This window comes from Herpailurus yagouaroundi, unplaced genomic scaffold, assembly GCF_014898765.1.
Source record: "Herpailurus yagouaroundi ecotype Mexico unplaced genomic scaffold, PumYag 184, whole genome shotgun sequence".
Lineage (NCBI taxonomy): Eukaryota > Metazoa > Chordata > Mammalia > Carnivora > Felidae > Herpailurus > Herpailurus yagouaroundi.
This window is the reverse complement of record NW_024412415.1, coordinates 8,477,489-8,504,951: the sequence shown is the minus strand read 5'-3', so window position 1 is coordinate 8,504,951 and position 27,463 is coordinate 8,477,489. Positions and strand designations below refer to the sequence as shown.

The following is a 27,463-nucleotide window of genomic DNA, read 5'->3' as shown; positions in this document are numbered from 1 at the left end:
TTTATTTATTTATTTATTTATTTATTTATTTATTTATTTATTTATTTATTTAGCTATACACTGCTACTGATATGGGAGAAAGGAATTGAGTTCTTACTCCATACCAATCTTTTTTTTTTTGTTTTCTAGGTAGGCTTCATGCCCAGGGATGAGTCCAATGAGGGGCCTGAACTCAAGACCCTAAGATCAAGATCTGAGATCAGACCAAGAGCCTGGACACCTAACTAGCTGGGCCACCCAAGTGCCCCTCTATACCAGACTCCCAATATAAGCATGCCTATTCTTCTGGGATACTATATAGGATCTTATAATCAAAGGATAGTCAATTCAATATATTCAGCTATTTCAGACACATATATAACACTTTAAGGCTTTAACCAACTACAAAAATCAAATGTACTTTAGGAAGGATCAGGTTACTCATGCAGAAATAAATCTATTCCCAGCAAGATTTTTAAAATACCTTATATCTGGCTCTCTAAACGCTTTAAGGAAGACAATTACAAAAAACAAAACAAAACAAAACCTCAGTTCAACTTTTCAATATCAAGCATTTATCTACGTAATAAAATTATAATAACGAGCCCAGGAAGTTTAGTTGTGGATGGCAAATACTCTAACATTCTGAATAAGTCCCATCAGAACACACACACACACAAGCTTTCAGAGAGAATGTGGTTTTTAGGTAAGTAATGTGGCAAGTGCCATAAACAAACTGTTACAATTTCAGAGTCCCTACCCTAAACGTGTTTTCACCAGTGACCTCTTGGGGAAATGTTTAACTACAAGAGCCATGACCCTCCTGCAACTTACAAAATACAACAGTTCATTAGGTAGTTACCCAATTCAATGATTCATGTACTGCTGCTCCCTGCCCCACCCCACTCCCCCCACCCAAATAACACCCAATCAAAATACCATTACTTTAAAAAAATGACAGCAAATGGTGGCAAAAACAGTAAAATAGCCAACCACCAATTCTTCACCATTAGGTTGATTTTAATAGTTATCTCATTAGTAAGAACTTACTCCAGACCAAACAACATCCTGGGCATTTTATCATTAACACAGCCCTGTAAAGGAAATCGCAAATACTACCTGAAATGCTTTGGTGTTAAGGCAAGAACTGTATTTGCCTAAGAGTATGCCCCCTTCCTTCTCTCCCCAAATACCATTAGTTAATACTAACTACAGGAACATTTTCTATTCCTAAGAATGGTCCTTTAACAACAAAGGGTTAGCAAGTTCTCAGGTCCCAGCAGTTACATAAGCAGAATTTGAAGAACTTTTATGGCAGAAACGGATAGTATCAAACAGCCACCCTGTTTTGAGTACCCAGGGCACTGAATTTACTCGTCTTAAACATGTGTTTTCTGTTAGCTGAACTCAACCCACTCTACCCACATAACCGCTGGAAACATAACCACATTTGGAAGAAACACCAACACTGACCCCATACCCTTGTAAGTGAAAAGGGCTCCTGCCAGTCCCCAGGAAGAGCAGTCGCCGTCGACTATCAAGGGCCCACAATCACCGCTTTTTAACTGCAGAGGCCAGCTGGCCGACAACCACGTGAAAAAATGCCGCAAGGAAAGCTCTTCCGGAGAAGAGTCCCGACAGATCACGTGCCGCCGGCCGGAACCTGCCGAACGCTCCGCGGGATCCAGTCGCATTCTGTTACCGTGGAGACTACAGAACCAGCCACCCGGCCCTCTCGGGCCAGCCCCCTTCCCAGCAGTCGTCACGCCGCCTCCAGGCACTTTCCCTGCAGCCTAGCCACGGCGTCGTGCCCAAAAAGAAGAGGCAGAACAGGCAGTATTTGCCAGGGATTACACCGCAGAAGCCTGAGAAGCTTTACAACACCCACTGGTGGCGCGCGGGTGGGCGCGAGAGTTCTCTTCATCCACGTGTCTGCTTCGGCGAGGCGAACCCTGGGAGTGTGGTCTTCCCTCAGAAGAAGGTGTACTTTGGTCACTCGCATTCTGCCATCAGTCACCCCCTCCTTTGAGACCTCCCTCATCCCCCCTTCTTGCACCCTCCCCAGAAGGAGGCATCCCCGGGGTTCCCAAAGCAAAGCAAAAATCTTCAAAGACATTACCATTTTCCACTCTTAATCCGGTATGAAATGATCTCTAACTTCTCCATACTCTTCGCACACACGTCCCTCAACTTTGGTTACTAGCGCTCAAATAAACTTAGTTATATCCCAGACCCACCTACCACTGAGAGCAGACACCTACTTGACAATTTAACAAACGCGGGAAACCTCATAAACAGAGAACTAACCAAAGGCTGCCCACGGAGGAAAAAGGAAAATAACACCTGCTCTTCCCACCTGTTTTCCCCGCCCTCATTTCTGCACTTACTAGCCACCGGTCTTTGTTTACCGAGTTCCCACTCCCGTACGGCTCACTTCCTCGCCTTCCTTACTAAACTCACGCGCGGTCCTGCCTCAAACAACTTGCCCGGAAATTACAAGCTAAAGAGACGTTTACACAGGTGTCAAAAAGCTGCACACAGCTCCTTAAAAAGCGACGTCAGCACCGTTTCCCTCAGAGTTTTTTGAACCCCGAGACCTGAGCTCTAAAATGCAAAGCGCACAAGCAGAGCTCTCGACCTAAAGCCCCGCGCCGCGCTGAAAGTCATCATGCGGAGCGTACCATGCGGTGCGGCACCCCACGCACGCGAGGGCAGGGCCGCGCCAAGGGCGCTTCTCACCCCGCCCGCCTCGTGGCCGCTCTCTCTGGCGTCGATGTTACCAGTGAGTTTGCTGCGCGACGCGGAAGTGAGGCCGGGGACGCGCGCGAGGTGACATGCGCAGCCTCGCTCAGGGGGCCACAGGCGCGCGCCAACGGCGCCCCGCGCAAGGCCGGGCCTGGCTGGGGCGTGCGAAGATCGCACAAGGAACGCTTCTCACGCTGTTCAAATCCACAAGCGCTTCAAACTCTCGAAAAACTCCAATCGGGCCAGTAGTAAAAAGACGCCCTCCACCCAGGCCCGAGAGTTACCGTGCGGGGCGTGGCCGGCCTCACCCGTAGTCCTTCACATCCCGCTGGGGGCGGGTTATTCTGTTCGGTTCGCACACCGTGTGTCCGCTCCAGCTGAAGAGCCTGCGCGCGCACCGGACGTCCACGTCACCGCGCACGCGCTCCTACCCGCTCAGAGCCCACCGCGCAAGCGCAAAAGGAGGCGCGAGCAGCACCTCCCTCGCCCCTCCCCCAACACCAGGAGGCCAAACGGCCCCGGAGCAGCGACAAGACCCTTGGGACCCGCCCCTGGAGCTGAAGCCGCTGGTTTTCCGGGTCCCAGAAACCGATAAAAGCCTAATGAAGCTTCCAGAATCAAGAAAGGCGAGGGAGGAAGAAGGCACCCCAATTCCCTCAGCCTCACACACGAAGACTTCGTGAAAACCGTGAAACCTGCGCCCGCGGGCTTTCTCAAAAAAGTGCCCTCCACCGTTTCCCTCGGGCTCCTCGGCGGCCCCGCCCCTGCCGCACCCAGCCCCACCCACATCTGACTCCACAGCCCCGGGGGGCTTCCTGAGCTCATCAAAAGAATCCATGATCGTCCTCCCCAATGTGCTGTAGGTTTGGATAGCGCCAGACCGTCGGGAAACCTTGAAGAAAAGACCGAGACGGGGGTGGTTGAGTCTGCAACATCCACGACCGAAGAACACTAGGAAAGTAGGAAGGAGACTGAAAACTCCGTTACCAAATGGGAAAGGAAGAAGAGTTGCCACTAACTTGCCTGATCTAAAGATGAAAGCTGTCCTAATAAAACAGTAAAAGGTGGAAACAAGAATTTTGCAACACAGATTAAGCTTTCATGCCTTGATCCTGTGTTTTCAGTTTTTGTTTGTTCAAGATATTTAAGCTATGAAGTGCAAAGGGAACACTGCTGAATATTATGCCAGGCCACTGCTGAACTAATAATTAAGGAACAGTATTTCTCCCAAACTTCAAAAATTATTTTTTCTTCCCTACCCCTTATCAGCCACTCTTTCTTCTGAGCTGCTAACACTCAAGTAAAAAGGGAGAGTTGTTTAAACTTAGAAGAGGCAAAATAGAAGTCCGTAGTTAAGAGTAGAAATTGTGGTCCGTATTTCCAAACTATTCTTTCACTCTTAGAAGATTAGCAAGAATTGGGAACATATTAATTGCTAGATGACTTAATACAAAACACTATGAAGAAGAATGAGGGATTTGAAAGAAAGGAGCCAAGAGGAAGAGGCTTATCCCAACAGGACTGATCAGAGCTGGACTCCAGGCATATTAGGAAGAAGGGTCTTTTTTCTCTTCATTGGGCACTCCCTCTGCTGCACCATAGGAAGAAACTTCTGGAATTAGTATGGACTGGAAAATGTGTAGGCTAAAGATTACAGGCTTCTGAAGATCCTCTGAAATCCCCATTCAGGCATTGTCAACAGCATCATGAGCACAACAAATGAATAATATGCAAGATCCTAGGCAAAAGTGAAAAGTGCCAGTTTCTTTGACACCTTACTCCTCTTCCCTGACCCCAAAAACCTCTTTTCCTGCCTTGTCAGAATCTCCCACTTCTTCCAAGAATATCTTCCTCTCAAGGGTCTAAGGTTTCCTCATACAAAATTAAAGTCAGAAATAAAATATGTTGACTTAGCATTAAAGCATCTGATTCTAAGATGTAAATGACTGATTACTGGTTAACAACTATATGCAGTGGTAGTTACATCCCAAAAGAGACAAGTTAACATAAGTGGTATCACTCATTGGAGAATCTCAGGAACATCTTGGGAGACAGGGAAAGTGGAGATTTTCTTCCTCCCTACAACAAGCAAACATTATGAAATGCCAGATCTTTTCAAACCACCAGCATATTTTGAAGATTCAGCACTGGATCTCCTAGTGGAAAAGATAAAACTACCCATAGTTTTTTCAAAGTAGGGTCTGCCTAACCTGTAAAGGTCTAGAGATGTACCACCAAGAATCTGAGGGGTGCCTGGGTGGCTCAGTTGATTAAGCAACCGACTCCTGACCTCAGTGCAGGTCATGATCACAAGGTTGTAGGATTGAGCCCCACATCAGGGTCTGCACTGAGCATGGAACCTGCCTGGAGTTTTCTCTTTCCTCTCACTGCCCTCCCCTGCTCATGTGCACATGTTTATGCTCACTCTCTCTCAAACTTAAAAAAAAAAAAAAAAAAAAAAAAACCGGGAGCAGGTGCCTGAGCAGCTCAGTCGGTTAACCATCTGACTCTTGATTTTGGCTCAGGTCATGATCTCACTTTTAGCAAGGAGCCTACTTGGGATTCACTCTCCCCCTCCCTCTCTCTCTGCCCCTTCCCTGCTCATGAGCACATGCACTTTTTCACTCAATAAATGAATAAACATTAAAAAAAAAATCTGAGAACTTATGTTGTTTTCATTTAGTCTAAAAATGATACTGCACACCATTTCAGTGGCCCATTTTTGGTTTAACATGCTAGTACCAAATCTTTCCCTTGGTTTCCCTTGGTTGAGCTTTCAAAGATATTTTACTAAATATTAAGGGAGGTAGGGACAGAGAATGCATGGAATATAAACACAAATTTGATCCGAGATTGCTCTATAAACACAAAGGCCCTATTCCACTTATGTACATTTTTCCTATTCAAGTATTTGAATGCCTTGTATATGCTGAGGATAGAGGAAAGACTAGCATTTCACGCACTGTTCAGATGTGTAAACCAGAACTCTGAAGAGTCGGCACAACTTAACAGGATCCACTTTAAAAAATAACAAACTATATTCCTTATCCAATCTATTCAGATCCAACTTACTCAGTTCCAGTATCTACTAGTGACATACTTCTCTCAAAATGACTAAAATCTTCAGTCTTGAGCATCTTAAATCTTTAGACCAAACCATCACCCACACATACCCCAAAATCCCTGGGTTGTAGTCTTATTTACAGTATCTTAACACAATAAAAACCAGCTACATACAGACTAGTTTACAAAAATGGCTTTTTACAAAAAAATTCCTTCACTAGCAATAAACTTGTGTAGTAGGCACAAGGGGAAAAAAAAAGAGAATCATACTAGCTTACACACAACCCCATCCTTGCCTACCATTTAGCACTGCAACTAAAACCAACTCCTATCTAGGGGCAAAATATAATTAGCTCCAATATCTGAAACCTGGACTAAGGAATTAAAAGTGGCAAAAAGTGGGGCACCTAGGTGGCTCAAACGGGTAAACATCCCGACTTCAGCTCAGGCCATGATCTCACTGTTCAGGAGTATGAGCCCTGCACTGAGCCTGGAGCCTGCTTTGGATTCTGTGTCTCCCTCTCTCTCTGCTCCTCTCCCACTCACTCACTCACTCTCTCTCTCTCAAAAATAAACATTAAAACAAAAATTTTGTTTTAAAGTGGCAAAAATCCTGCCTTCAAGGAGCTAACAATGTACTAAATAAAAAGCCTTAAAACTTTCTTAACCAGCATAGTAATGTGATGAAAAGCACGTTTTAAAAAATGATGAGAGACGTTAAGGATGTAGAAGAGGATAGGGGCGCCGGGGTGGCTCGGTTGGTTGACCATCCGACTTCGCCTCAGGTCATGATCTCACAGTTGGTGGGTTCGAGTCTCACATCAGACCCTGTGCTGACAGTTCAAAGCCTGGAGCCTGCTTCAGATTGCGTGTCTCCCTCTCTCTCTCTGCCCCTCCCCTGCTCGCACTCTGTCTCTCTCTGTCCCTCAAAATAAAAATGTTTAAAAAAAAAAAAAAAGGATGTAAAAGAGGATAGAAATGTGACAGAATGTTATCAGCATTCATTAAGAAATGCCATTGCCCCTTGCTGCCTCATATCTTAAGCCCATATAATCATGTTCTTCACCCTCTGCTAAGATCTTCCCAGATGTCTCAAACCTAACTGCTATTTACCCACCCTTCATGCCTAAGCTAGGTCACCTCAGAAAACTTGTCTTAACCTCCAAGATCTTGCGGTTTGGCCCCCCCATCAGGCTCTGCCATTAGCACAGTGGCCACTTCAGATCCTCTCTCCCTCTCTCTCTGCCCCTCCCCTACTTGTGCTCTCTTTCTCTCTCTCAAAAAGAAACATTAAAAAAAAATTTTAAGGATACCTTAGTAGAAGTGAATTTGTTTAACTAAGACCTAAAAGAAAAATGTCAGAAATCGGTAACATAAATGAAGTTTAAGAAGCTAGTTTCAGGGGCATCTGAATGGCTCAGTCAGCTAAGCCTCTACTTTTGATTTCGGCTCAGATCATGATCTCAGGGTCCATGGGTTCTAGCTCCGAGCTGGGCCCTGCACTAACAGTGCAGAGCTTACTTAAGATTCTCTCTCCCCCTCTCTTTCTCTGTCCCTCCCCCACTCCCACATGCATGCACACATGCTCTCTCTCTCAAAATAAACTTTAAAAAAAGAAGCTAGTTTCAGATGAATTACAAAATAAAAAAGAATGGATCTAAAAGAAATATAAACAATAAAAGATGTCTACGTACTACTAAGCCCTTAAAAGAAACATCTTATCTAGGAAAGCATAAAAGGAAAAACAGGAAGAAATTTACCTAAGCTTAGAGCTGCATGGAGATTTAAAACACACATGAGAACTTACAAAAACAGAAAGTAGAACTACTGGCCAAAGAGGACTGAGAGACAGCAAGTAAATTTCACAGCTGGAATCAGGCAAAAATAAAGAAGCCTATGACAGAAAAAATCACTGAAAAACTGTCTGCAAATGCATGTAAAAGAAGCCATACTTACTTTACATGAAAGACCATAATGCTTCAGAGAAGTGATCTATGGTCAACACAGCAGTTCCTAGCTCCTGGGACATTACAGATCAGTAAATTTCCCCTCAAAAAAGATTTAGTTGGGGAGCCTGGGTGACTCAGTCAGTTAAGTTTCAGACTCTTAGTTTTGGCTCAGGTCACAGTTCATGATATGGAGCCCCACATCAGGCTCTCTACTGTCAGTCCATGGGGCTCCACACTACCCTGTCTCTCCCCCTCCCCGGGTCATGAGCACGTGTGCAGGTACACATGGTGCTCTCTCAAAATAAATAAACTTAAAAAAAAAATGTTTAGTTGACCATCAAAGGTGACCGAAATTTTTATGCTACAAAGTATCCTACCTACTATTACCATTCTTTCTTAAAATAATGGGTATTTTAAGACCAAAAATCTAGGAAGTACAGCTCATAATAAATCTTTTGTTTTTAATAATTTAGATACATGAAAAATTTACTACATTGCCTTTATTTCATGATATACTATTGAAAACTATGCAGCAAGTATTTAGAAATAACTGCTGGCCATCAGGGTCCCTAGATAGCTAAGATTTGGTCTTCTGAGAAAAAATAACCTACAAAAGGCATAGGATGGGGTATAAGTCACCTTACCAATAAATTAAGAGTCAGCCTCTCCTCATCAGTAACAGAAAAGAAAAGGATGTTAGCCAGGAGATACAGCAATCCACACTAAAGAATAGCCACACGATTAGCAATCTACTGTGAGTGTGTGCTGGGGAGGCGGTGGGGGGGGGGAGGGACATTGTTTCTGAAAACAAGATGATAGTTTCTGCATGGGAGCAAGATGCTAGAACATTGTCATAGCTACACGAGAACAATGTAGTGAAACCAAGAACCAAGGTCAGACTGAGTGAACTTCCCAACTAATCACTACATACTTCAAAACTGTGGGACACCAGGGCACCTGGGTGGCTCAGTCAGTTAAATGTCCGACTTCGGCTCAGGTCATGATGTTGGAGTTCGTAAGTTCAAGCCCGGAGTTGGGCTCGGCACTGACAGTGTGAAGCCTGGAGCCTGCTTTGGATTCTGCATCTCCCTCTCTCTCTGTCTCTCCTCTCCATGCTCTCTCAAAAATAAAAAAATAAACTGTGAGACACATAGTGGTTCATTGTGGCAAAAGAATAAGCAGGTTAAGCTATACTTAGTTTAAGTTGGGCTTTAGGCATATCAGAATATGGGAAAACGGCGGGGGGGGGGGGTTGCATTGTTTTACCTGAAAATTAAACCTAATGGGATTTTCAATATGACTTAAAAATAAACACCGTAAAAGGATTTTATAACCTTTATGTTTATTAAAAAATGTTAGCCATGATATAACCACTGGAGGGCAGGGAACACCTGTTAAAGAAGAGGAGAAAGCTGTATTGAAATAGAGAATATAAAGATTATTCAAGCACCTTGAATACATTATCCAAATTACTTATACAGTAAAATCTTGGATTGGAAGTAACTGGTTCTGCAAGTGTTCTGCAAGATGAGCAAACATTTCTAATAAATTTTAACGTGAAAAATGAGCAGTGACTTGCAATACGAGTAGTACACAATACCAAGTGTCATATGATCACAACTGAACCAATGGTTCTCTCTTTCTCTCTCTCTCTCTCTCTCTCTCTCTCTCTCTCTCTCTGTCTCTGAGGGGTTGCGGGTGATCATCTCCCATGCTCGGATGCTCAGTCTCACGCCGCAGTGTTTGACAGAATTCAGATTTTTTCGGGACATTAGAAGGGGTGCTCACAAATGCCACTAGTGTATTTTTTTGTCGCTTCAAAGCACCTATGGACAGTCCTTTGCTTTTCCATACAAGAGTAAGCTTGGAATGCTTTGCTTCAGTCTAGGTCAGGCTGCCTGCAGACAGAGACCCTTTCCTCTGCTGTCTTATTGCCAGTTACATTAAATACAGTATATGACAAGAGTTTATTAACACTGTACTGTAATCAACATCTGTGCAAGCGTATACAATGGCCCCCAGGCAGAAACAGGTTGAAAAGGCGGTAAGGAGTTGATTACAATGGAGCTTAAGGAAGAAATCATCAAGAAGTAGGAATAAGGTATTATGAGAGTAGCCGAAATTGCAAGATTTTAAGAAGTCTATGTCTGAATCTCATCTGCAGAGGAGGAGGAGAAAAAGGCGGAGGAAACCCTCACTTCAAATGAGATTAGGGAGATGTGTAAAATGTGAGAAATGGTACAAAATTTTGTAGAAAAGCACCACCTAAATAAAAAAGCACCACCTGAGTAAGACTGTAGCAGTGCGAACAATGTGTCTGTTTAATGACAATGCAATGTCACATTTCCATGAAATCCTCAAAATGAGGCAAAAGCAAGTGTCACTGGACAGGTTCCTTGTTTAAGCTGCAAGAAAAAAAAAGACTCCATTGAGCCAATAGATAGCAGTGATAGTTAAAGTCATGCTCCACAGTAACCCTCCTCTCTCTTGTCTCCCTCACAGCAGCCATGAGGGTTTTCAAAGGTATGTGCACGTTAATTTATTTTTCTTTATATTTTGTATTTTCAGTATCGAAATCATTTTTATAGGACTATTTTTGGGTTCTGAAACAAATCATCTGAGTTTTTGTTATTTCTTATGGGGAAATTCACTTTGATACACAAGTGCTTTGGATTACAAGCATGTTTCCAGAATGAGTTATGTCACAAACCAAGGTTTTACTGCATATAGACCATGAATCATAGAAATTACACAGAGACAAGATTTTTCATCCCAAGACTTAGTCCTACCCAACATTCTCTGGGTTATCTAAGCACAAATAAAATAAATAAGGATACAATCAGCTTAATAAATATTTGTTAAGCACCAACTGGGCACTGAACAAGGATTAAAGGAATGAATAAAAATAAGTCCCTTCAAGAAGCTCAAGTTCTAGATAAAGACACACTATGGTCACATTGCAATACTGTTGTTAGCAGTTTGGAAAAAGCCTTCTAGAAATACTGTAGGAACACACACAACCTAGGGAATCTAGGAAGGTTACAAAGAAGAGTGGACTTTTGAGGCGGGTCATAAAGTAAAAATAAAGTTAATGAGAGAGAAAAGGAAGCATGGCAGGTAACATCTACACAGTCAGCAAATAAAGAACTGTAAAAATTATCCAGAATTTGGAGATAGGACTGCCTGTATAAAACACCGAAGTACAAGTCAATGCAACAGGTAAGATTAGTACCATGTAGCAGTAACCTACACTGTGAAATGCAATCGGACACTTAGGAAATATTTATTCAATCTACAACTACATGATGCTCGTGATATACATACATTCACTCAAACATTTTTTTTTATTAAAGTATAATCAACGTGTAATGCTATATTAGTGCCAGGCAAACAATAATAATGATTCAACAATTCTATATACATTTCTCAGTGCTCATCAAGATAAATGTACTATTAATCTCCTTTATCTCTTTCACTCATCCTCCCACACACCTCCCTCTGGCAACCACCAGGTTGTTCTCTGTATGAAGAGTCTGTTTTGGGGGAGCCTAGGTGGCTCAGTTGGTTAAGCATCCGACTTCGGCTCCGGTCATGATCTCACAGTTTGTGGGTTCGAGCCCCGTGTCAGGCTCTGTGCTGACAGCTCAGAGCCTGGAGCCTGTTTCAGATTCTGTGTCTCCCTCTCTCTCTGCCCCTCCCCTGTTCACACTCTGTCTCTGTCTCAAGAATAAACATTAAAAAAAACAATTTTTTTTTTTAAAGAGTCTGTTTTGGTGCACCTGGGTGGCTCAGTCGGTTGAATGTCTGACTCTTGATTTTTGGCTCAGGTCATAATCTCACAGTTCATGAATTCGAGCCCCACTTCAGGCTCGAGGCTGGCAATGCAGACCCTGCTTGGGATTCTGTCTCTCTCCTCTCTCTCTACCCCTCCTGAACTCTCTCAAAAACAAAAGTTGTGTTTTGTTTTTTTTTTAATAAAAAGTCTAGGTTTTGGCTCTTTTTTTTTTTCCTGTTTGCTCATTTGTTTTGTTTCTTACATTCCAAATATGAGTGAAATCATATTCTATTCGTCTTTCTCTAAGTGACTTACTTTACTCAGCATTAAACCTCTAGGTCCAGACATGTTGTTGTAAATGACAAGATTTGATTCTTTTTATAGCTGAGTAATATTCCATGTGTATGTTTGTGTGTGTGTGTGTGTACACATATATACACCACATCTTCTTTATTCATTCATCTATCAATGGACATTTGATCTTTACTCTGTACTGTCAAATATTTATCAGGGTACTGAAAAGAAAAACTATAGAATAGAAGCATGGTGGAAGGAGGAACTGTCACCGAGGTATCAAGTAAGGCTTAGTGTTAAAGGATGTGCAGAAGGTGACAAAGCAAAGGAAAAGGCATTCTAAACAGAGAACAATTTGTACAAAGGCACGCTATATAAAAGACCAGAATATTCACTAATTCCTCAAGTCAAACATTTATTGAGCATTCATCATGTATAGATCTTAGAACACAAAGACAGACTTTCCTACTCTCAAGAGCTTGCAATTAATTATCAGAAACCCAATACTCCTATAACCAATCATCAATAAACAAAAACTAAAGCAAAACGAAGAATCCTCTTAGTAAATATGGCTCTCTGCCCAGGGTACAATGAAAACACAAAAACAGGGCAGCTAAATTAGACTGAGGAAGTTAGAGAAGAATTCTAAGAAAGTAAAAATGAGTAGAAATTAGTAAGGCACGAAAGAGGACATGCAAGGTAGGTACAGAAGAAAAGCATTTGAGACAGAAAGCAGCCTAGGTGAAGACAGAGGAACTAGAGAGGAAACACATTCAGGAAGCACAATTACTGTAATATGGCTACAATTAAAAATGCCCATGATCTGTAGAGAAGCAAAGCTATAAGGACTAGAAAAGGCAAAGGGAAGCCTATTTATACAGTACACCTAGCAATCAAGAGTTGGGAACTTCATTTTATAGGAAAAAAAAAAAAGAGTCATCCAAAGGATTATAAGAAGATATAGGACATACTCAAACTCATCTGTTTTAAGAAAATTACCTGTGGCCACTGCTTAAGATGATGTAGACCAAGGCACCTGAGTGGCTCAGTCAGTTAAGCAATCAACTCTTGATTTCAGCTCAGGTAATGTTCTCACGGTTTCAGGGTTCGAACCCCACACTGGGCTCCGTGCTGATGGTGCAGAGCCTGCTTGGGATTTTCTCTCTCTCCCTCTCTCTGCCCCTCCCCTGCTCATGTCTAAATAAATAAACTTAACAGAAAAATTTTTTAAAAATTTTTTCTAATCCGGGGCGCCTGGGTGGCACAGTCGGTTAAGCGTCCGACTTCAGCCAGGTCACGATCTCGCGGTCCGTGAGTTCGAGCCCCGCGTCGGGCTCTGGGCTGATGGCTCAGAGCCTGGAGCCTGTTTCCATTTCTGTGTCTCCCTCTCTCTCTGCCCCTCGCCCGTTCATGCTCTGTCTCTCTCTGTCCCAAAAATAAATAAACGTTGAAAAAAAAATTAAAAAAAAAATTTTTTTTCTAATCCAAATGTTTCACTCCACCTCCATTGCTGCCACCCTAGTCCTAAATGTAAACAGCTTTTACCTGGACTACTGCAACAGACTCTTTCCCCCACCCAATGGACTCTTAACTTGATCTCTAGGCATTCATTCTAGCTCCTCTCTAATCCATTCTCCACACAGCATCAAATGACCTTTTCTGAAGATAAATCAGTTCGTGCTGTCTCTGCCATTCATAAGCTTCCACTAGCTTCTCATTTCATTCAGAGTAAAATCCAAACTCTATAATATGGTCTACAGATCTCTGTATTCACATCTTTCTCCCCCTAATTTACCTTACTTCACGTACAATAACCTTCTATTTATCAAATACTCCAAACACTTTACTACCTCGGGCCTTCGCACCACCTTTTCTTTTACCTGAAATGCTTCTAATCTCCACAAATCTTTACCTAGTTAACATCAATTCATCTTTCAGGTCTGTCTAAATCCAACTTTTGTAGCAATGGTATCCCTACCCCCAAATCTAAATTCTCTCTCACAGTACCCTGTTCTGATACTTCAGGACCTTCATCAATATATATATTTAGGATCATTTAATGTCTATCTCCTCCACAAATAATAAAAGCTAACATTTACTGTGCATTTTACACATATTAAATCATTTAATACTAACAACCAATGAAGCAGGCACTACTATTATCCTAATTTCAGAGATAAAACTGAGGTATAGACAGATTAAATAATTTACTGTTAGTCATAAAGCACTAAGGAGTCATAGTTTGAACCCAAAGTTCACGCTTTTATTTTTTTTTAATTTAGAAAGAACATATGGGCAAGGGAGAGGGACAGAGGGAAAGAGAGAAAGAATCTCAAGCAGGTTCCATGCTCAGCACAGAGCCAAACTCAGGGCTTGATCCCACGACCCTGGGATCGTAACCCAAGCCAAAATCAGGAGTCGTATGCCCAACCAACTGAGCCATCCAGGCATCCCCGAAAGTTCATGCTTTTAACCACTAGGCTATAGAGTAAGCTTTGAGAAAACAGATTATGTCTGTTTTGTTCAACACTACATACTCAGGGGAACATAAGCTGGTGCAGCCACTCTGGAAAACAGTATGGAGGTTCCTCAAAAAAACTAAAAATATAACTACCCTATGACCCAGCAATTGTACTACTAGGCATTTATCCATGGGATACAGGTGTGCTGTTTTGAAGGGACACATGCACCCCCATGTTGATAGCAGCACTATCAACAATAGCCAAAGTATGGAAAGAGCCCAAATGTCCATCGATGGATGAATGGATAAGAAGATGTGGTATATATATACAATGGAGTATTACTCGGCAATCAAAAAGAATGAAATCTTGCCGTTTGCAACTACGTGGATGGAACTGGAGGGTATTATGCTAAGCAAAATGAGTCAGTCAGAGAAGGACAAATATCATATGACTTCACTCATATGAGGACTTTAAGAGACAAAACAGATGAACATAAGAGAAGGGAAACAAAAATAATATAAAAACAGGGAGGGGGACAAAACAGAAGACACTCATAAATATGGAGAACAAACTGAGGGTTACTGGAGGGGTTGTGGGGGGGTAATGGGCTAAATGGGTAAAGGGCATTAAGGAATCTACTCCTGAAATCATTGTTGCACTATATGCTAATTTGGATGTAAATTTTTAAAAATAAAAAATAAAATTAAAAAATAAAAAACACTATATACTTAGACCCTGTGTTAGATATAAAGCATTCACATATTTGCAGAATGAATAAATTAGTACATAATTAAAAGCCAAATGATTATATTTAGAGGCATATGTGAGAGGGATAAGAATAAAATGAGTTAGAGGCAATGATGATTGTGTCAATGTTGGACATGCTGAATTTAAGGCAGCTTAGGACCATCTTAGGTCACAACTTAATTAGAAGACCACAGGAGCACCTGAATGGCTCAGTCTGTTATGCGCCCAACTTCAGCTCAGGTCATGATCTCCTGGCTCATGATTTCCAGCCCCACATCTGACTCGGTACTGACAACTCAGAGCTTGAAGCCTGTTTTGAATTCTGTATCTCCCTCTCTCTGCTCCTCCCCTGCTCGCACTTCATCTTTCTCTCAAAAATAAACAAACATTTCTAAAAATTAACTAGGAGACCACAGATATCTACAGAGTCCAAGGAGGAGCTCTGGCGAGGGATATGAACATCCCAAACTGGTATGCAGAATTTGGGGTACGTGTGTACTTCTCTGGGGAGAAAGATCTATCTTTAATTCTTTTTAATTTTTTTTAATGTTTATTTATTTTAGAGAGAGAGAGAGAGAGACCAAGTATAAGTCAGGAGGGGCAGAGAGAGAGGGAGACACAGAATCTGAAACAGGCTCCAAACTCTGAGCTGTCAGCACAGAGCCTAACGTGGGGCTTGACTGGGGAACAGAGAGACCAAGACCTGAGCCGAAGTTGGATGCTTAACTGAATGAGCCACCCAGAAGCCCCTCTTTAATCCAATTCTTAAAGAGATATGTAATCCCCCAAGTATTTAGGAACCACTGATCTGAGTGGAAATGTCTAATAGGTATTTGATAGTAAAGGTGTGAACTTTAGTTATATACAAAGTTTTAGGGAGTAAGTGAAGCCAGGGATTTGGAAAAGTTCGTCCAAAATGTATATAGTGAAAAAAGCTCAAAGGGTTAAGGTCAGATTCCTGGGAAAATAAACATTTAGAGGATAAGCAGTATAAGCAGAATCAAAGAGGGGGCACCTGGGTGGCTTTATCGGTTACCCATCTGACTTTGGCTCAGGTCATGATCTCAAGGTTTGTGAGTTCGAGCCCCGCATCCGCTCTGTGCTGACAGCTCAAGACATGGAGCCTGCTTTGGACTCTCTCTCTCTCTCTATCCCTCCCCTGCTCGCTCACTCTCTCTCTCAAAAATAAACATTTTCGGGGCACCTGGGTGGCACAGTCGGTTAAGCATCCGACTTCAGCCAGGTCACGATCTCACGGTCCGTGAGTTCGAGCCCCGCATCGGGCTCTGGGCTGATGGCTCAGAGCCTGGAGCCTGTTTCCGATTCTGTGTCTCCCTCTCTCTCTGCCCCTCCCCCGTTCATGCTCTGTCTCTCTCTGTCCCAAAAATAAATAAACATTGAAAAAAAAAATTTTTTTAATAAATAAATAAAAAATAAACATTTTCTTCTAATGTTTATGTTTAATGTTTATTTTTGAGAGAGAGAGAGAGAGAGAGCAAGCAAGCGGGGCAGGGGCAGGGGCAGAGACAGGGAGACACAGAATCCGAAGCAGGCTCTAGGCTCTGAACTGTCAGAAAAGAGCCCGACACGGGGCCCAAACTCACAAACCGTGAGATCACGACCTGAGCTAAAGTCCAACACTTAACCAACTGAGCCACCCAGGCGCTCCCAACATTAACAACAAAAAAAATTTTTTTAAGTAGAATCAAGGGAGGAGAAGGGGCGCCTGGGTGGCGCAGTCAGTTAAGCGTCCGACTTCAGCCAGGTCACGATCTCGCGGTCCGTGAGTTCGAGCCCCGCGTCAGGCTCTGGGCTGATGGCTCAGAGCCTGGAGCCTGTCTCCGATTCTGAGTCTCCCTCTCTCTCTGACCCTCTCCCGTTCATGCTCTGTCTCTCTCTGTCCCAAAAATAAATAAACGTTGAAAAAAAAAAAACTTTTAAAAAAAAGGGAGGAGGAAAAGAAGATGTTACAGAAATAAGAAAAAAATAGGTGAGAGTAGCCTCACAGAAGCTAGGGAGGAAAGAATGTCTCAAAGAATAAGAATGTGTTCAAGGGAACTACACATAGTTTCGTGGATTAAAATAAAAAGTAGTGGGGGCCTGGGTCGCTCAATCAGTTGAGTGTCTGACTCTTGATTTGGGCTCAAGTCATGATCCCAGGTTCATGGCAATGAACCCTCCACTGGAGACTGCTTACGATTTTTCTCTTTCTCTCTCCTGCTCATGTTCTCTCTCAAATAAAAATAAATAAATTAGAATAGTGCAGAGTGAGAAAGACAGGTTTGCAGTTATGGAATAACTGTTCCTTACTGTTATGGAATCAGTCACCAGAATAAAAGGTATGGCATACAGTACATGCTCAATGGTATTATAATAGAATTCTATGACTACAGTTGGTGCTCACTTGTGGTGAGCAGAGCATAATGTATAAACTTGTCCAATCACTAGTTGTACACCTGAAACTAATGTAACATTGTGTATCAACTAAACTTCAGTAAAAAATAAGTAAATAAAAATAGCCCATGAACAAATTAGAGTATGCAAGAGGACATCCAGATTACCAGTAAGTAAATGGATATCAGGGTCTAGTGCTCTGGAGAGACACATATGAAGATATAGACTAGGAAATCATTGATGTATTTTGGAAGAACTATATTAAATTAAATTGTTCAGAGAGCTCATCTGAAGGTGGCACTCTAATCAATCCATAAATGATCTTAGGGGAGGATGTCTTACAAAACTCCCAAAATTGTGAGAATTTTGTGTAATGTATGTATGGTAACAATCTTCTAGAGCGAGTCCATTAAGATTTTAAGATTTTCAAAGGAGTGTATGACCTCCCCCCAAAAACGGTTAAGAACCACCAGAGCTGAAAGAGAAGAGGGACTAGCAAAAAAGTAAATCTGGAAAACATCAACATACTTTTACCTGAAGCTCATCAAATGAGATTAACAAACCTAAAGAACTAAAGTGTACAGGAAGAGAGTCTGCAAGGAACTCTGAAAATTAAAAAATAAATTTGGTATTATATACACTATATACGTATTTCTCAAACTTTTTTGTGATTCAACGTGAAAAATACAACCCTAACCAATGTACACACACAGATTACTGAAGTAATTTTCCAGTAACCTGGAATGACACAATATGACACTAACTTGCTAAAATGTTCACCACCTAACAACAGGGGAGAAAAGATTGGTGTTTATATAAGGTAGGTTATTTAAGGGTCCTGGCCTTTTGTTTCTGCTTATTAGTTGTTTGGAAGTGTCTCTGATAATTAGACATTTATCTTTAAGTTAATGTTTTCAGTAATTATATATATGTAAAACTTTTTATACTTTTTTCCTTAAGAGCCAAAACTAATACGACCCCTGGCTTCCCTATTTCACTAGTTTTATTTACCCTTGATCTATACTAATTCTCACTACTGGAAAAAGAGGAGAAGTGATGGGAGGGTAGACAGATAAGGTTGGGCAATAATAACAGAAGAAACACCAAGACTCCAAAGAGTAACGGTATTTCTCTGAGTAGGATTTCTGAAATGCACATTTTAAGGGATTAAAGCTTTAAAAAGAAGGATAACAGCAGACACACCAAAGCAGTTCCATGAAGTGGTTAAGAACAAAGATTCTGGAGTCCCAGTGAATCCCAATTCTACCACTCCTGATTGTGTGACTTAAGCAAATTCCTTAATTTATTGGTGCCTCAGTTTTGCATCTTTTTGTTTTAATGTGTATTTTTGAGAGAGAGAGAGAAAGCAGGAGCATGTGCAAGTGGGGAGGGGCAGAGAGAGGGAGATATGGAATCCAAAGCAGACTGGAAGCTGTCTGCGCAAAGCCCGACGTGGGGTTTGAACCCACGAACCTTGTGATCATGACCTGAGCCAAAATCAGACACTCAACCAATTGAGCCACCAATGCAACTCTCATCTTTATTTTCTTTTAAAGATTGGAAGTAATCCTCTCAAAAATAAATAAACATTTGAAAAAAAAAACTACTTAGGCGTGCCTGGCTGGCTCAGTCAGTTAGGCATCCAACTTCAGCTGAGGTCATGATCTTGTTGTTCTTGAGTTCGAGCCCCACATCAGGCTCTGTGCTGACAGCTCAGAGCCTGGAGCCTGCTTGGGATTCTGTCTCCTTCTCTTTCTGCCCCTGCCTCACTCACACTCTGTCTCTGTCTCTCTCTCAAAAAATAAATATTAAAAAAACTATTTAAGGATTTTAAGTAATTTCTATACCCAACGTGGGGCTCAAACCTACAACCCTGAGATCAAGAGTTGCATGTTCTTCTCACTGAGCCAGCCAGGTGCCCAGTTTTATCATATTTAAAATGGAAATAACACAACAGTTCCTACATCAAAGACCTATTAAGAGGATTAAATAAAGTGTAAATCAATTTAAAGCAGAGAGCAAGGTACCTGTGCCACACAGAACATTCATTCTATAACTTAGCCATTGTTGCTTTTTTTAAGTTTATTTATTTTTAGTAATTTCTATACCCAACACAAGGCAACCAAAATCAAGAGTTGCATACTCTACTGACGAAGCCAGCTAGATGTCCCCAATAACTGTTAGCCATTGTTTAATTTTTTTTTTTTTTTTAAGAGAGAGAATCTTAAGCAGGCTGCACCCTCAGCATGGACCCCACATGGGCTCAATCCCACAATCCTGGGATCATGACCTAAGCCAAATTCAAGAATCAGTCACTTAACTGTGCCACCTAGGTACTCCATCCATTGTTTACTTAAAACAAATTTTTTTTTAATGTTTATTTTTGAGAGAGACAGAGCACAAGTCGGGGAGGCGGGGGGTGGTCAGAGAGAATCTGAAGCAGGCTCCAAGCTCCGAGCTGTCAGCACAGAACCCAATGAGGGGCTCAAACCCACAGACCACAAGATCATGACCTGAGCTGAATGAAATCAGACATTTAACTGACTGAGCCACCCAAGTGCCCTTGTTTAATTCTTAACAAATTAACTTATAACTTTAAAAATATTAGTCACGTACTGTATTTTTAAATTTTTTTTTTTTTTAACGTTTATTTACCTTTGGGACAGAGAGAGACAGAGCATGAACGGGGGAGGGGCAGGGAGAGAAGGAGACACAGAACCGGAAGCAGGCTCCAGGCTCCGAGCCATCAGCCCAGAGCCCGACGCGGGACTCGAACTCACGAACCGCGAGATCGTGACCTGAGCCAAAGTCGGACACTCAACCGACTGCGCCACCCAGGCGCCCCGAGTCACGTACTGTATTTTTAAAGCAACTACAGGGGCGCCTGGGTGGCGCAGTCGGTTAAGCGTCTGACTTCAGCCAGGTCACGATCTCGCGGTCCGTGAGTTTGAGCCCCGCGTCGGGCTCTGGGCTGATGGCTCAGAGCCTGGAGCCTGTTTCCGGTTCTGTGTCTCCTTCTCTCCCTGCCCCTCCCCCGTTCATGCTCTGTCTCTCTCTGTCCCAAAAAATAAATAAACGTTGAAAAAAAAAATTTTTTTTTTAAATAAATAAAGCAACTACATAAAATAAACTTTTAAAAAGATCAGTCTAAGGGGCACCTGGATGGCTCAGTTGGGTGAATCTCAGGTGGTGATCTCATGGTTTGTGAGTTCAAGCCCCACATCAGTCTCGCTGCTATCAGCCTGTCAGCACAGAGCAGGCTTAAGATCCTCTGTCCCCTCCCCTGCCCCCTCCCCATTGTACTCTCACAAAAATAAATACAAAAAAAAAAAAAAAAAAAGGATTAGTCTCAAGAAAGATTTTGCACTAGAAAACTTAGCACAACAGATTGAAAAGTCAAGATTCGTCAAAAATCACCACTCTAGGGGTGCCTGGGTGGCTCAGTTGGTTGAGCATCAGACTTTTGCTAAGGTCATGATCTCACAGTTCATGACTTCCAGCCCCACATCGGACTCGCTGCTGTCAGCACAGAGCCTGCTTCCTATCCTCTGTCCCCTTCTCTCTGCCCCTTCCCACTTGTAGTCTCTCAAAAATAAACAAACATTTAAAAAAAAAAAAAGAAAAGAAAGTTAAGAGTCTTCAAAACTCACTACTCCAGGGCAGCCTGGGTGGCTCAGTAGGTTAAGCGTCCAACTCTTGATTTCTGCTCAGGTCATGATCTCACAGTTCTTGAGTTTGAGCCCCCCATCAGGCTCTGTACTGACAGTGTGCAGCCTGCTTGGGATTCTCTCTCCCCCTCTCTGCCCCACCCCTGCTTATTCTATCAAAAAATAAATTTTTAAAAAAATCACCACTCTAAGTTGATGTACAGAGCAACAACTGTGTCTTTTACTTGCATCATATGATGTACATATATTTAAATATTTTTCTACAATAACCAAGACAATTATATATAACAATTTATAAAAATTGTCACAGAACCCTAAATTTAAGTCTTTTAAATTCATCCTGAAAATTAAAGTTGTTTTCTCCATTCTCCACTTAAACTTAAAATGTCTTGGGGTTCCTGGGTCTGACTCTTGATTTGGGCTCAGGTCATGATCCTAGGGTCATGGGATCAAGCCCAGCATCAGGCTCGCTCTCGCTCTTGCTCTGTCTCCCCCTCCTCCACTTATACACACTCTCTAAATAGATAGCTGGAAAGATGCCAGCCAGGCAGAGGACATCGAATGTCACTGTCCTCCTCCCCTTCAAACTTTTCCCAAAGCCCCTCAATAAAATGGTTTGATCTCTCCCCCCAAAAAAGTCTTTTAATATATAGATTGCTAACAGACACATGAAAAGATGCTCAATATCACTCATCATCAGGGAAATGCAAATTCAAATTACAGTGAGATATCACCTCATACCTATCAGAATGGCTAAAATCAAAAAACACAAGAAACAACAAGTGTTGAAGACAATGTGGGGAAAAAGGAACTATTGCACTATTAGTGGGAATGCAAATTGGTGTGGCCATTGTGGAAAATAATATGGAGTTTCCTCAAAAAATTAAAAAGAGAGGGGCGCCTGGGTGGCGCAGTCGGTTAAGCGTCCGACTTCAGCCAGGTCACGATCTCGCGGTCCGTGAGTTCGAGCCCCGCGTCAGGCTCTGGGCTGATGGCTCGGAGCCTGGAGCCTGTTTCCGATTCTGTGTCTCCCTCTCTCTCTGCCCCTCCCCCGTTCATGTTCTGTCTCTCTCTGTCCCAAAAATAAATAAAAACGTTGAAAAAAAAAATTTTTTTTAATAAATAAATAAAAATTAAAAAGAGAACTACCCTATGATCCAGTAATCTCACTAATGGGTGTATTTACCCAAAGAATATACAAACACTATTTCAAATGAATACAGGCACCCTTATGTTTATTGCGGCATTATTTACAATGGGCAAACTATGGAAGGAGCCCAAGCATCTATCAAGGGAGGAGTGGATAAAAATGTGGTATATATAGTAATGGAATATTATTCAGCCATAAAATAGAATTAAACTTTGGCATTGGCAACAACATGAACAGAGACAGAGAGTATAATGCTGAGCAAAAGAAGTCAGAGAAAGACAAATGCCCCATGAACACACTCATATGTGAAATTTAAGAAACACAGCAAACAAGCAAAGGGCAAAAAAAAAAAGAGACACAAACTAAGAAAGAGACTCTTAACTATAGAGAACAAATGGATGGTTAAACAGAGGGGAGGTGGATGGGGGTATGGGGAAATAGGAGATGGGATTACAGAGTACACTTATCATGATGAAAAAAAATTAACAATAGACAGGCACAATTGGGGGGGAAAAGGTTTTATTCACAAAGGTTTAAAGCCATTAACAATAAACTATCCAGAAAACATCCTGTATATAAAATTCTTCAGAAATAGTTATTTACAAAGTAATTCCAACTGGTGAAAAACCAGGACCCTGTAATAATTCAGTTGCTAAACTTCCATGAATTAGATATAATCTTAAAGTTCTATCAGCAATAAATATTCTTTAAAAAAAAAAAAGATTTTATTTTTTTAAGTTAACTCTATGCCCAATTTAGGGTGTGAACTTACAACCCCAAGACCAAGTCATATGCTCCACCAATCAAACCAGCAGGGCGCCTCATCTTTCAGCAATAAATATTCTTTATGAATAAAGAGAACTAAATAAATAAAAACATAAAATACTAGAAATTTAGATAAGGGGCACCTGGGTCGCTCAGTCAGTTGAGGGTCCGATTCGGCTCAGGGCATGATTTTGCGGTTGATGAGTTCGAGCCTCACATTGGGCTCTGTACTGACAGCTCAGAGCCTGGAACCTGCTTCAGATTCTGTGTCTCCCTCTCTATCCCCCTCCCCAGCTCATGCTCTCTCTCTGTCTCAAAAATAAACATTAAAAATTTGTTTTTTAATTTAGATAAAATATCTTTTAAGAAAATCAAGAAAATAGGAAATCCATATAATTGCTAAGTTTATTACCAAAAAAAATCAATAAAATAATCAAAAATCACTTTCATTTATACAGCTAACTTCATCAAAACGTAAACTCACATTTGTACTGATTCTTATCTTTCCAAGGCGTTGATTAATCTAACGTACCTCTAACAGTGAAGCTAGTAATAGTCTATCAAAAATACATTTTTAAAAATTAACAATAAAGAATGAACAACCAGGGCACCTGGGTGGCTCAGTAGGTTAAGCACCTGGCTTTGGCTCAGGTCATGATCTTGCAGTTCTTGAGTTCGAGCCCTGCATCACGTTCTGTGCTGACAGCTCAGAGTCTGGAGCCTGTGTCTCCCTTTCTCTCTGTGCCCCTCCCCTGATCGTGCTCTGTCTCGGTCTCTCAAAAATGAATAAACATTAAAAGAATTTTTTAAAAAGGGTGCCTGGGTGGTTCAGTGGGTTGAGTGTCCGACTTCAGCTCAGGTCATGATCTCATGGTTTGGGAGTTCGAGCCCTGCATCAGGCTCTGTGCTGACAGTTCAGTGCCTGGAGCCTGCTTCCAATCCTGTGTCTCCCTCTCTCTCTGCCCCTCCCCAACTCATGCTCAAGCGCGCGTGCGCGCTTTCTCTCTCTCTCTCTCTCTCTCTCTCAAAAATAAAAACATTTAAAAAAAATTTTTTGAAAAGAATGAACAATCACTACCACACACTTGCACACAATAAGAAGGAACAAAGTATTATTTGGTTTTCACCCAATCCTCATAAAGGATTTTGTACGATACCTATAAGAGTATACCTAGTTTTCCTAAATCATCCCTGGGGATAAACTCCATCTGCTTACAATTTCATACCACTCTATTGAAGTTTCTACAACCTCATAATTTAAGAATTGTAGAAACTGAAAGTTACAAATATAAATACTCATTTTCTATCTTGTGCAAAATCAGTCAAAATTAAAATTACAAACAAAACTAAAATATGCACATCCCATTTTTTAAATTTATTCTACATTTACTAGTAAGTCAAAAATCTTAAAACATTTTTCTTATGGGGAAAGAAAATTCCTATTTGTACAATATTTTCACATAAAAAAGCCTACGATTAGAAACTCAGAAATATAAGAGGTGAAGAGAACAAAAAACACAAAATTGTGGGGCACCCGGGGTGGCTCAGTCAGTAAAGAAGCCAACTTTGGTTCAAGTCATAATCTCATGGTTTGTGAGTTCCAGCCCCACATAGGGCTCGCTGCTGTCAGTGAGGAGCCTGCTTTGGATCCTCTGTCTCCCTCTCTCTCTGCCCCTCCCTGACTTGCTATCTCTCTTCCCCGCTCTAAAAAAATTAATAAACATTAAAAAAAACAACACAGAGGCACCTGGGTGGCACAGGGTTAAGTATATGACTTTGGCTCAGGTCATGATCTCCCAGTTTGTGGGTTTGAACCCCGCATTGGGCTCCCTGCTGACAACTCAGAGCCTGGAACCTGCTTTGGATTCTGTGTCTCCCTCTGTCTCTGCCCCTGTCCAACTTGCACGCTCTCTCTCTCTCAAAACTAAACATTAAAAAAATAATAAAATAAAATTAAAAATTAAAATTTAAGAACACAAAATTGTACAAGTTTTTTCTTAAATAAGTAAAAACTAAACTACATAAACTCTTATTAATCTCTTTGTCTTTTCTTTTTTCTCTTCTAAGGAGATATCAATCCTGACATAAACCAGTTGAAATGGTATGATTTAAGGATTGTCAATAAGATAAGAATGATTTATTTCTCTCAGAGACCTAACTCCATCAGCATGATTTTCCTCCCATTAAACTTATTCTTTTGGGTTAAGGGAGAAGTTGGCAAACTGTTACAGCCCACAGGCCAATAAGAGCCTGTTTTTGTTCAGTCTATGAGCTAAGAATGTTTTTACATTTTTAAATGGTTGTAAAGAAATCAAAAGAATGTTTCATAATGTGTTATAATTCAATTTTTTTTACTTAAAAAAATTTTTAATGTTTATTTATTTTTGAGAGATAGAGTCCAGCAGGGGAGGGGCAGAGAGAGGGAGACACAGAATCGGAAGCAGGCTCCAGGTTCTGAGCTGTCAGCACAGAGCCCAATGTGGGGTTTGAACTCACGAACTGTGAGATCATGACCTTAGCAGAAATCAGACACTTAACTAACTGACCCACCTAGGCGCCCCATAATTCAATTTTAAGTGCCCATAAATAAAGTTTTATTAAAACATTGCCACATTTATTTACATATTGTCTTTGCTGCTTTTACAAGGGCAAACTTCTGTATTTACAAAACCATATATGGCATTCTAATGGTTTTGTGCTCCTGCTCAGAACACTACTAGAAATAACAGTGATGAAGTTATAACTTGAAAGCTTCCCAAGCACTATACTTACTGCCATACATTTTTTTTAATGTTTATTTATTTTTGACAGAGACACAGACACACACACACACACACACACACACACACACACACACACACCATGAGCAGGAGAGGGGCAGAGAGAAAGAGAGACACAGAATCTGAAGCAGGCTCCAGGCTCTGAGCTGTCAGCAGAGAGCCCAACGAGGGGCTCAAACTCACAGACCCCGAGATCATGACCTGAGCCGAAGTCAGACGCTCAACCGACTGAGGCACCCAGGCGCCCCCCATACATTTTTTTTTAATGTTTATTTACAGACAGAGCTCGCTCAAGACAGAGAGCACATGCTCATGCACATGAGCAGTGGGGAGGAAAAGAGAAAGAGGGAGAAAGAGAAATCCCAAGCAGGCTCCACACTGTCAGCACAGAGCTCAACACTGGGCTTGAACCCATTAACCATGAGATCATTACCCGGGCAGAAATCATGAGTAGGACGCTCAACCAACTGAGCCACCCAGGTGCCCCCATTTTTTCATTACTAGAGCATACCCTTCATGTCAAAACAAGATAAAAAGTGAGCTTCAAATATCATAATACGATGAAGTACAGATAATTTTATTATCAAATTAGATAGCAAAGCATTATGTTTATCATGCAACGCCACCACAGCTGTGCTGAGAATATAATCTATCTACATCAACATTACCAGACTAAGCACTCAGCACAATATTTCCAACTCACAGGAAAACACATTCAGAAAAATTAGAAAATTTAAATAGTAGATCTCATCACAGCTGAATTTCTTCACAAAAATAAAAATGAAGATGCAATCAAAGTAAACTTCTGAGTGGCTCATTTGTTAGCCAAACAAGGAAAGCATCTTATATCAACAGTGAGTTAATTAAATCATGTTTGTAGCAGCCAAAGAAATGCATCTATAAAAATAAATTTATTTAAGATTACAAGCCTTTTGGCAAGAATAATAGCTCTAAGAGTTGAAGACAGTGGTAGCTGTGTCAGTAAAAAAAATATATATATACTCTAGGGGCACCTGGGTGGCTCAGTCGGTGAGGCGTCCAACTTTGACCCAGGTCATGATCTCATGGTTCATGGGTTTGAGCCCCATATCGGGCTCTGTACTGACAGCTCGGAGCCTGGAGCCTGCTTCGGATTCTGTGTCTCCTTCTCTCTCTGCCCCTCCCCAGCTCGCGCTCGCTCGCTCTCTGCCAAAAATAAATAAAAACGTAAAAAAAAATTCTATAGATTAAGACACAGGGCACCTGGCTGGCTCAGTCAGTAAGGCATCCAACTCTTGATCTTAGGATTGTGAGTTCAAGCCCCACACTGCATGTAGAGATTGATTATTTATTTATAGTAATTTATAAATAAATAAATAAGTAATCACACTATCTCAAGGCAAATGATTTTGAGTGTTACCTTGGTTCTTGATGAATCAACAAAAGTTACCAATACTTCTCAGTTATTATCATTTATTTGAGATGTTAATACAGTAACTAATTGAAGTAATTAAGTAATTACAATTAGCTTGTATGAAAAATCTGCATGGAACAACAAGAGGCAAGAATATTTTCAAAGATTCTGGGACAACACTAATTCAGTACAACCTGAAGTAGAATCAGCTAAGATGAATTACAACTGATGGTGGTAAAAATACATGTGGGTAGAAAAAAGTCTTAACTGGACAAATTTACAAAGCTCATGAAAATTTA

At 41.4% G+C, this 27,463-nt stretch overlaps 1 protein-coding gene across 10 annotated transcripts in view; it reads right to left on the bottom strand.

Moving 5' to 3' along the window:
• Positions 1–27,463, bottom strand: part of MGA (MAX dimerization protein MGA) — a 172,236-nt gene that overhangs the window by 103,911 nt on the left and 40,862 nt on the right. For 2 of the 10 annotated variants that reach the window (XM_040492347.1, XM_040492356.1), the window contains exon 1: positions 3,009–3,303. The exons of 2 other annotated variants lie outside the window; for them this stretch is intronic. The gene's annotated coding sequence lies outside the window, so the exon portion shown is untranslated. Of the gene's footprint in view, positions 1–2,660; positions 2,785–3,008; positions 3,313–27,463 lie in introns of those variants that run through there. 6 more of the 10 variants (XM_040492354.1, XM_040492355.1, XM_040492357.1 and 3 more) reach the window with 5 other exon arrangements.